The sequence below is a fragment of the Ranitomeya imitator genome, chromosome 1 (assembly GCF_032444005.1).
Source record: "Ranitomeya imitator isolate aRanImi1 chromosome 1, aRanImi1.pri, whole genome shotgun sequence".
Classification (NCBI taxonomy): Eukaryota; Metazoa; Chordata; class Amphibia; order Anura; family Dendrobatidae; genus Ranitomeya; species Ranitomeya imitator.
Window position 1 is genome coordinate 909,420,977 of NC_091282.1, and position 10,746 is coordinate 909,431,722.

The window sequence follows — 10,746 nt, forward strand, 5'->3', positions numbered from 1 at the left end:
ATGCCGTAAAGTGGCTACCAGGTACACATAAAATTGGCCATTTTTATGCGCTAAACGCTCTCATTTTTCATATTTCTAGTGCAGTAATGCAGTTCAAATTTCGTATTTCAAGTTTGTATGTTCTAGCGCTGCAGTTTGCTGCCTTATTTATTTAACTATATACGAGTTGGCGACTCTAGGTTCAGCACCTGTTCACACTTTGTCTATGTTTGGATGTGCAGGTCAGGTTTTTGAAATGTATTCTCTAGCCTTCTGATCGTGCACTCCGCCTTCTAGCCACAGGTGTTTTAATTACAGCATGTCCAATACCCCTCCATAGAGAGAGAGAATTTTAGTCTAGGAAGATGTTTCACATGTACCCATTCAGATGGAGACGTTTATTCTCAGCGAGGTAAGGCAAGCGTAGGACCTGGTATAAGAGAGATGCCGTAAAGTGGCTACCAGGTACACATAAAATTGGCCATTTTTATGCGCTAAACGCTCTCATTTTTCATATTTCTAGTGCAGTAATGCAGTTCAAATTTCGTATTTCAAGTTTGTATGTTCTAGCGCTGCAGTGTGCTGCCTTATTTATTTAACTATATACGAGTTGGCGACTCTAGGTTCAGCACCTGTTCACATTTAGTCTATGTTTGGATGTGCAGGTCAGGTTTTTGAAATGTATTCTCTAGCCTTCTGATCGTGCACTCCGCCTTCTAGCCACAGGTGTTTTAATTACAGCAGGTCCAATACTCCTCCATAGAGAGAGAGAATTTTAGTCTAGGAAGATGTTTCACATGTACCCATTCAGATGGAGACGTTTATTCTCAGCGAGGTAAGGCAAGCATAGGACCTGGTATAAGAGAGATGCCGTAAAGTGGCTACCAGGTACACATAAAATTGGCCATTTTTATGCGCTAAACGCTCTCATTTTTCATATTTCTAGTGCAGTAATGCAGTTCAAATTTCGTATTTCAAGTTTGTATGTTCTAGCGCTGCAGTGTGCTGCCTTATTTATTTAACTATATACGAGTTGGCGACTCTAGGTTCAGCACCTGTTCACACTTTGTCTATGTTTGGATGTGCAGGTCAGGTTTTTGAAATGTATTCTCTAGCCTTCTGATCGTGCACTCCGCCTTCTAGCCACAGGTGTTTTAATTACAGCAGGTCCAATACCCCTCCATAGAGAGAGAGAATTTTAGTCTAGGAAGATGTTTCACATGTACCCATTCAGATGGAGACGTTTATTCTCAGCGAGGTAAGGCAAGCGTAGGACCTGGTATAAGAGAGATGCCGTAAAGTGGCTACCAGGTACACATAAAATTGGCCATTTTTATGCGCTAAACGCTCTCATTTTTCATATTTCTAGTGCAGTAATGCAGTTCAAATTTCGTATTTCAAGTTTGTATGTTCTAGCGCTGCAGTGTGCTGCCTTATTTATTTAACTATATACGAGTTGGCGACTCTAGGTTCAGCACATGTTCACACTTAGTCTATGTTTGGATGTGCAGGTCAGGTTTTTGAAATGTATTCTCTAGCCTTCTGATCGTGCACTCCGCCTTCTAGCCACAGGTGTTTTAATTACAGCAGGTCCAATACCCCTCCATAGAGAGAGAGAATTTTAGTCTACGAAGATGTTTCACATGTACCCATTCAGATGGAGACGTTTATTCTCAGCGAGGTAAGGCAAGCGTAGGACCTGGTATAAGAGAGATGCCGTAAATTGGCTACCAGGTACACATAAAATTGGCCATTTTTATGCGCTAAACGCTCTAATTTTTCATATTTCTAGTGCAGTAATGCAGTTCAAATTTCGTATTTCAAGTTTGTATGTTCTAGCGCTGCAGTGTGCTGCCTTATTTACTTAACTATATACGAGTTGGCGACTCTAGGTTCAGCACCTGTTAACACATAGTCTATGTTTGGATTTGCAGGTCAGGTTTTTGAAATGTATTCTCTAGCCTTCTGATCGTGCACTCCGCCTTCTAGCCACAGGCGTTTTAATTACAGCAGGTCCAATACCCCTCCATAGAGAGAGAGAATTTTAGTCTAGGAAGATGTTTCACATGTACCCATTCAGATGGAGACGTTTATTCTCAGCGAGGTAAGGCAAGCGTAGGACCTGGTATAAGAGAGATGCCATAAAGTGGCTACCAGGTACACATAAAATTGGCCATTTTTATGCGCTAAACGCTCTCATTTTTCATATTTCTAGTGCAGTAATGCAGTTCAAATTTCGTATTTCAAGTTTGTATGTTCTAGCGCTGCAGTGTGCTGCCTTATTTATTTAACTATATACGAGTTGGCGACTCTAGGTTCAGCACCTGTTCACACTTAGTCTATGTTTGGATGTGCAGGTCAGGTTTTTGAAATGTACCAAAAATAGACAGGCCAGAGTTAAATTTGCAGAAAAACACCTCAATAAGCCAGCTCAGTTCTGGAAAAGTATTCTATGGACAGATGAGACAAAGATCAACCTGTACCAGAATGATGGGAAGAAAAAAGTTTGAAGAAGAAAGGGAACGGCACATGATCCAAGGCACACCACATCCTCTGTAAAACATGGTGGAGGCAACGTGATGGCATGGGCATGCATGGCTTTCAAGGGCACTGGGTCACTTGTGTTTATTGATGACATAAGAGCAGACAAGAGTAGCCGGATGAATTCTGAAGTGTACCGGGATATACTTTCAGCCCAGATTCAGCCAAATGCTGCAAAGTTGATTGGACGGCGCTTCATAGTACAGATGGACAATGACCCCAAGCATACAGCCAAAGCTACCCAGGAGTTCATGAGTGCCAAAAAGTGGAACATTCTGCAAAGGCCAAGTCAATCTCCAGATCTAAACCCAATTGAGCATGCATTTCACTTGCTCAAATCCAGACTTAAGACGGAAAGACCCACAAACAAGCAAGACCTGAAGGCTGCGGCTGTAAAGGCCTGGCAAAGCATTAAGAAGGAGGAAACCCAGCGTTTGGTGATGTCCATGGGTTCCAGACTTAAGGCAGTGATTGCCTCCAAAGGATTTGCAACAAAATATTTAAAATAAAAATATTTTGTTTGGGTTATGTTTATTTGTCCAATTACTTTTGACCTCCTAAAATGTGGAGTGTTTGTAAAGAAATGTGTACAATTCCTACATTTTCTATCAGATATTTTTGTTCAACCCTTCAAATTAAACGTTACAATCTGCACTTGAATTCTGTTGTAGAGGTTTCATTTCAAATCCAATGTGGTGGCATGCAGAGCCCAACTCGCGAAAATTGTGTCACTGTCCAAATATTTCTGGCCCTAACTGTACATTTGACTCACTCTCTGTAGGCAAAAGCAGCATTTAATCATTCATTCATCAAACTACCTAGTTTATTTTTATATAGAAGCCTAGGTACATTTGTGAAAAAGGGTAATGTAACATACTGTATGCATGTAGCCAGCTAATTTGTTAGGTACAGATACTATAACATTCAGATATACCACAGCTGAAATTTATAGGCAAAACCCTTCAGAAAACTGCATGATTCTACATGATCTGAACCAAAACACATTTCAGATTTCATAATCTAATTTTACATCCAACTAGAGCAGAGATGCACAATCTGTGGCCTACAGATCGCTCAGGGTTAGTTGCAAGCCCCAATCCATGACAAGTAGGCAGGGTAGAGGTGTTAATTTTGTATATTACCTAAGATGAATTCTTCCATACACTGAGATAAGAATCTTACATATGACAAGAACTGGACAGCATACCTCTCCCAAAACCCCTGCGATTGCTCTCCAAACTTCCCAGTCATTTATAATCCATAGTCTCTGTCTCATCTGTTTCGAATTATGATGGTAACGTCAATTTTTAAATGAGCTATTTTTTTCAAATGAAATGGAAAAAAATTATTTTTCAGCTCCTGACGTGTTCTATAATCTTTTCACAGCAACCACCTTTTTCAGAATTGGGGTTGTATTTGAAGTGATGCCTAACAGGACTTGGACTACTAGTCTTCTACTAAGTGTCTAACTATTAAAGTCCTAAAATTTAAACTTACCGCTTGTAGCCTGATTCACCAATGGAGTCGATTAATCTGTTCTGATACGGGTACACTGCATGCAATGTGTATTACTATTAATAGAGCTCCTCAATACACTCCAAGATCTGTTATAAAATTAGCACAAAAATGACCATAATAAAAAGTTAGTAAATTCCTCAGATGGTTCACACTATGGAAATGTATTATTTTTTTGCACACCTCCTGCTGTTCCCTTTTAAAGTGCTCAGTTATAGAAGATTTCCATCTTCACAGAGCTGAGAATGGAGGTGAAGGAATCCATCCTGTACCGCCAGTCACAAAATATTCTCCTAAGCACAAGTATTGCTATGGGTTTGCGGATATTTTTCACCAAGGCACATATGTCATTGCGAAAAGAGCCTAAGTTTGCTGAACGCCTGCTTGATTCATCAACTATGTTTCTATACGAAGATCACCTAAACCACCCTTGCTTGGTCAGTAGTAAAAGCTGTGAAAGACCAGCGCCATAAATTTGCAGCATAGTGATCATATTTGCCAACAGTCAAAATTTTGCTGTGATGGTCCCGTGAAGCATGTTGCAAAAGGGGCAGGGTTTAGCGAAACTATGCCCCCAAATTTTGATAGTGTTCCTGGGTGTCTTGAGGGTGTTGCTGGGTCATCCTTAGGATGGGTGTAAATATCCCAAATTTTGCATTCTGAATGCTGTTAAGCAGGGGTGATGATGCGACACAAACTCTGATTGACAGATGGCCTCAAATACCAGCAACCAAGGTCAGTCCGAGCACAGTTCACAGCTGTTTAACCCATTAGTATAAAAGTGATCAAATCAATGGGATTCATCCACGGCAGACCTCCACATTCAAACAGCATAATAAAAAACATCATAAAACATTACATTGCAAACTCTCCTAAAACAACAATACGACTGCATTTTTAGTCCCGAGAATTCTAACAACATGAGAACCTTTAGGTTAAAAAGATTGTGCACCCTTGATCTAGAGGTTTATAAAGAGCAAAACAGCAAGTCAAATTATTACATTCAAATCCATTTTAGATACTATCTTGTTTTACTCATTCACAGGCTGAAATGCAAACATTCCATACATTATGTTTCCTTTACAATTGATGTTTATGGCATATATTGCTTTACAACCATTTATTTCCTGGGATATGAGCTTCAGTTACATTTTATAGACACATAATAATATTGTGAAATCTTTGTATAGTATTTACTGATAAAAACCTTTACATCCTACCTATGCAATAAATTATTAAGAATCATGTTGTTTGTTGAAAGCATGACTTATGTATTGTTTTTCTGGTAAACTGTACTTTGCTATTTTCTGATCAACCTATGCAAAAATTAAAATAAAACCTAGAAATAAAACTGATTTATGCAATAAATTAATTTCATGAACAAATTCATGACTGACTTGTTATTGTTGTTGTTAAGTAAATAAGGCAGCACACTGCAGCGCTAGAACTTACAAACATGAAACACGAAAATTGAACTGCATTACTGCACTAGAAATATGAAAAATGAGAGCGTTTAGCGCATAAAAATGGCCAATTTTATGTGTACCTGGTAGCCACTTTACAGCATCTCTCTTATACCTCATAATAATTCTCCCAACATTCTTCTTACCTGCTTGCTGAGTTGGCATGTCTTCACTGGACCATTCAATGCGGACTTTCTTTGATTATTTGTCACCAAGTCTGGCTTCCACTGTTTCCCCTTTTACATTTTTATTTTTACTTGGTTTTTGTTTCATTGTACAGTGATGCATATCGTTTGCTATATGTCACGATATTGTATGAAATATAATATGATGTTGTAGCTTTGTCCTTCAGCCCATGCTGGGGGCTAAAACCCCCCTTCTCTCTCTGGGTCTCTTTGCTTCTCTGTGTGCTTCGGAATGTATGGTATAAGGGGGTTTTATTGCCCTGGCCATAAATTCCAGGCTCGAAGAAAGTTACTAAAGGGGGAAGTGTCACGATATTGTATGAAATATAATATGATGTTGTAGCTTTGTCCTTCAGCCCATGCTGGGGGCTAAAACCTCCCTTCTCTCTCTGGCTCTCTTTGCTTCTCTGTGTGCTTCCGAATGTATGGTATAAGGGGGTTTTATTGCCCTGGCCATAAATTCCAGGCTCGAAGAAAGTTACTCGTCCCCCTCCCAAGTGCACTAGCTGAAACTGGTATAAATGGCTCCAAAATCCATGAGAGTCTTTGTTCTAATATTGTAAGATTCTGGGCCAACGACTTGGGCTAAGAGAATATTAAATACATATTGCTAAAGTCCATCGGAGCATCTATCCATCACGGTAAACATGAGCTTCTAACTCCATCAGGTAAAAAGTAGGGATTTCTCTGTAATTATGCATCACAAATAGGACATATTTGATCTCATTAGAATGCCAATGTTAATACGAGATGAATGCTGGGTTTGTTATGACTATGACATGTTCTGTAGCGGAGTTACAGGTATTAGACAAATTTAGGTTAAATTTAGTTAAACTGAAGAGATAGGAGGGTCTGGAAAAACCAGCCCGTTTTGTGATGTCATCAGGCTGAGCTATAAATCTGCCAGGCACCCCAGCCTCCTGGCTGTCTGTCTGCTGGAGCCTATGTGAGTCTGACTTGAAGAGCTGTTCCTAACCAGAGTCCTAATGCATTGGGACATATGGAACTAGCCTGGTTGCCTGCAATGCTCTGAACACATGTAAGTGTTATTTCTCATTTAACCCCTGTTATTTTTAGAATTACCTTGTACATATTTTCAATTGTCTCATATTGTAACATCTTTATATAACTTCAAAAAGAAAGAAAAGACGTGGCAACACTCACCAGTCCTGTGAAGCGGATATGAGTCCTTTAATTAAGCATCGGTGAAACCGTCTTCACGGCACGGGGGAGAGAAGAGGAAAGGAGGTGAGCGGGGAGAGGACAACAGCCGTTTCGCGCCCACACCGGCGCTTCTACGGGTCCACGCTGGAGTAGGGACACGCCAGGAGAGATAGGAGCTTAAGCACCGCCCCCCCTGACGTACATCCCCCTCAGCGCAGGCAGAAATCAGGTGCACATGGGGAGGTAAGGAAATATACAAACATATTAAAAACACATTAAAAACAGTAACAGGACATGAAAACCATGATGTTAAATTTGTACACCTCGAGTTACAAAATATACCTGGAAAATAAACATTTAAACATATTATAGCTAAGTTACATAAGGACGAAGTCACACGTAGCGTTTTTTTCAACATGAAAAAATGAGCTTTTAACGCTGGTCCTGACAAACAACCAGTGTCTCCTTATTAATCCTAATTATGCGAAAGAGAAGTCAATCTGCCAGAGGAAGAAGGAAGAGTGGACAATGAGAACCGAAAATTCAAATTCACAATTGTCTTTGGCTAAACAAATAATTTACAAAATATCATATCATAGGAATACCGCCATGTCTATTTTTTCATTCAGACCCGCCGGTCCCGTAGCCTTTGTTCTCATTATCCATCTGGCTTCACGCTGTAGCAGTAATTTTTGCCAGTCACCACCTTGATTCGGTGGAAAAACTCTTTCGATCCCTGCAAATGTTAAAACGTTGGGATCACCTGCATGACATTCTTTAACATGTTGGATCAGTCTGGGAACACCTTTCCCTGAATAAATCGATCTCTGATGTTCCCTAAAACGTGTGAACAATTTTCTGATGGTCTTGCCTATATAGAATCTCCTACATGGACAGAAAATAACGTATACTACGTAATCTGTCCTGCAGGTGATCAATTGACGGACGTAATGTGTACAGGGACCGATACTCAAAACAGGGGTCTGAATATGGAAACGACAATAACGACACTGCCCACACCTGTGATTCCCTTTCGGTGTCATCTGCTCTAACCACGTATATTTTCGTTCCGAAATACGGTTTCGAACTAATACATCTCTGATCCTTCTCCCCCGTCTGTTAGCAATAAGAGGGCCCTCAACCGCAATGTCAGCTAATTCTTTATCCCCCTCCAGTATGTGCCAATGTTTCCTTATTATGGACCTGATGTCTCTATCCATGGAACCATACTGGAAACAGAAATTAAACCGTCTGGGAGTTATTTTAACGGAGTCCATAGAGTGCGTGCGGGTATTAACCCGTCTCAAAGCATCCCCAAGAATCTCTTCTGGGTACCCTCTATCTCTGAACCTCTGACACAGCTCTTTAGACTGTTCTTCAAACCTTCTAGTTGTGTTATTAATTCTTTTGGTCCTCAGTAATTGGCTATATGGTAGTGACCTTTTCACATGGTGTGGATGGAAGCTATCATGATGTAACAATGAGTTAATGGCGGTTGGTTTACGGTATACCGAAGTACACAATTTACCTCCCTGGATGTGAACATCAACATCCAGAAACTCCAATTTGTCACCGCCGAAATTAGAAGTGAAAGACATGCCCATGGTATTGCTGGTGTTTAGGAGTTCGACAAATTGATTAAACTCATTCTCAGATCCGTCCCAAATCAAAAATATATCATCTATATACCGTAAATATGTTCTTATATGTTTCAAAAAAACATTAATATTCGAGTATATATAATCCTCCTCAAAAACTGCCATATACAGATTAGCAAACGTACATGCAGCCGGGGTCCCCATGGCAGTCCCGGTGATCTGCCTATACCACGTATCGAGAAAAGTGAAAGTGTTATGGGTCAAAATATATCGAAGACTTTCACAAACAAAATTAACATAATTAGTGCTCTTATCGGTAGTCTCCAAAATTCTCCTAATAGAGTTAATCCCCAACTCTTGTGGTATGTTCGTGTATAGGCTGATCACATCTAGGGAAGCCAGGGAGAACCCCGGCTGCCAATCTATAGTCCGTACTTGTCTCAAGAAAGAATCTGTATCCTTGATGTATGAGGGAACATCTTTCAGCAATGGGCGGAGGAGCCAATCAATATATTGTGAAAGGGGTTCAGTCAAAGAACCGACCCCTGACACAATAGGTCTCCCAGGAGGAGATGTAACAGATTTATGAATTTTGGGTAGATAATACCAGTGAGGCTTTGTGGGATACATGGGAAAAAGTTTCTCTGCCTTATTTTCTGCGATGATCTTATTCTCCACTGCTCGTCTGAGCAGGGAGCGAAGATCATCTTTAAATTTTTGTGTACAGTCTTTCTTTAATGGCTGATAGATCCTAGTATCTGATAACTGCCGCAGAGCCTCAGTGATATATACCTCCCGTGGTATCAAAACCACTTTACCTCCCTTATCTGCTGGACGTATTATAACCTCTGTCCAGCTGGCCATATCTTTAAGTGCCTCCTTCTCTGTATCCAACAAATTAGTAGGTGCCTTTTTATATAATATTGCTTCCATGTGTCTTTTAACACCAATGTCTCAAATAGGTCCACCATATTACCAGGAGAAGAGGGGGGAATATAAGTGGAAGGGACCCCCCCAAGAAAGGGACCATAAGAGATAGGAATGTTTACATTCAAATCAGAAGGAGTCTCAGTAATGTCTAGTAGGAGGGCAGCATCCTCACGTATGTCTGACAAAGTTTCAGTGCCACCGCCCGCCATGAATCCCAAAACTCCCACCTGACAAGGATGTTCACCCTCTAATCCAGCAGGAACAATAGTTTTGGAGGAGAAGAATTTATGTAGATGCATTTTTCTAGTGGCTTTGAATAGGTTGATTTGGAAAGTGGAGAAGTCGAAATCCTCAGGTGTGCAGAAGTTCAAACCTTTCGATAGTACCGATAAATGTGCAGGACTTAAAGCAACTGTAGTCAAATTAACAACATAATCATCTGGGTCAAGTGTAGATATTGCTTCTACCTCCACGAGACTGACTTCCTTTTGTTTCGCCATCTTGGTGCCGCATTTACGTTTACTTCTCCGTGTTTTTCTTCTAAAGGGATAGAGGAATTAGAAGGGGTGTCTGCTCGGATTTCTTCGGAGGAATCAATGATGTTAGTGCCACTCTCACTAAGGCTAGAATCTGACTCAGTGGTCAGGTAGTCTCTCCTTGTGTTTTGGCTCCGCTTTTGAAATTTCCGTTTACGTTTTATTTGTCCAGGTCCTCCTTCCTGGCTTCTCATTTCTCTATTTTCTCTGCTTCTCTGTTGATTTTTATTCCAAGTAAAGACTCTCCCTTGTTCATAATCGTTCTTATCCCGTAAGAATTTATCACGCTTTTTGGCTTTAATGTCCACCTGCATCAAAGTCAATTTAGTGTCTAGTTTTTTATTAAACACTGACCATTGGCTCTCAGTCAGCCTGCTCTTCAACTCTGAATGCATCTTCATAATCTCAGCATTCACAGATTCATAATTTTGTATGTTCGATTTTAGAACCAGTTTCAGCAGCTCCTGGGAGCACTTAATCATGATATTCTCCCATTCAAGTTTCAACGCCTCATCATTATTAAAATGTGACATCTCTTTCCAGACACGTAGTCCCCTCGGGACTCGTCCACTGTCCACATATGACTGTAACGAGTTATTCGTCCAAAATAGTCTAATCTCTCTTTCAGAGAGACTGGTAAGTTTAAATTCCAGGGATTTTGTGCTCAACATCTGCACCTCATCAACCCGCTCACACTCGTTGAAGTAATTACTAGCATCCTCCCGGCCGGCTTGCAGGCTAGACCGCACAGGAATAGGCTCAGGTTCCATTATGAAATGTAAAAAGACACTCCAGCAAAATGCTTTATGTATATATGTGAATTCCACTGATCTTA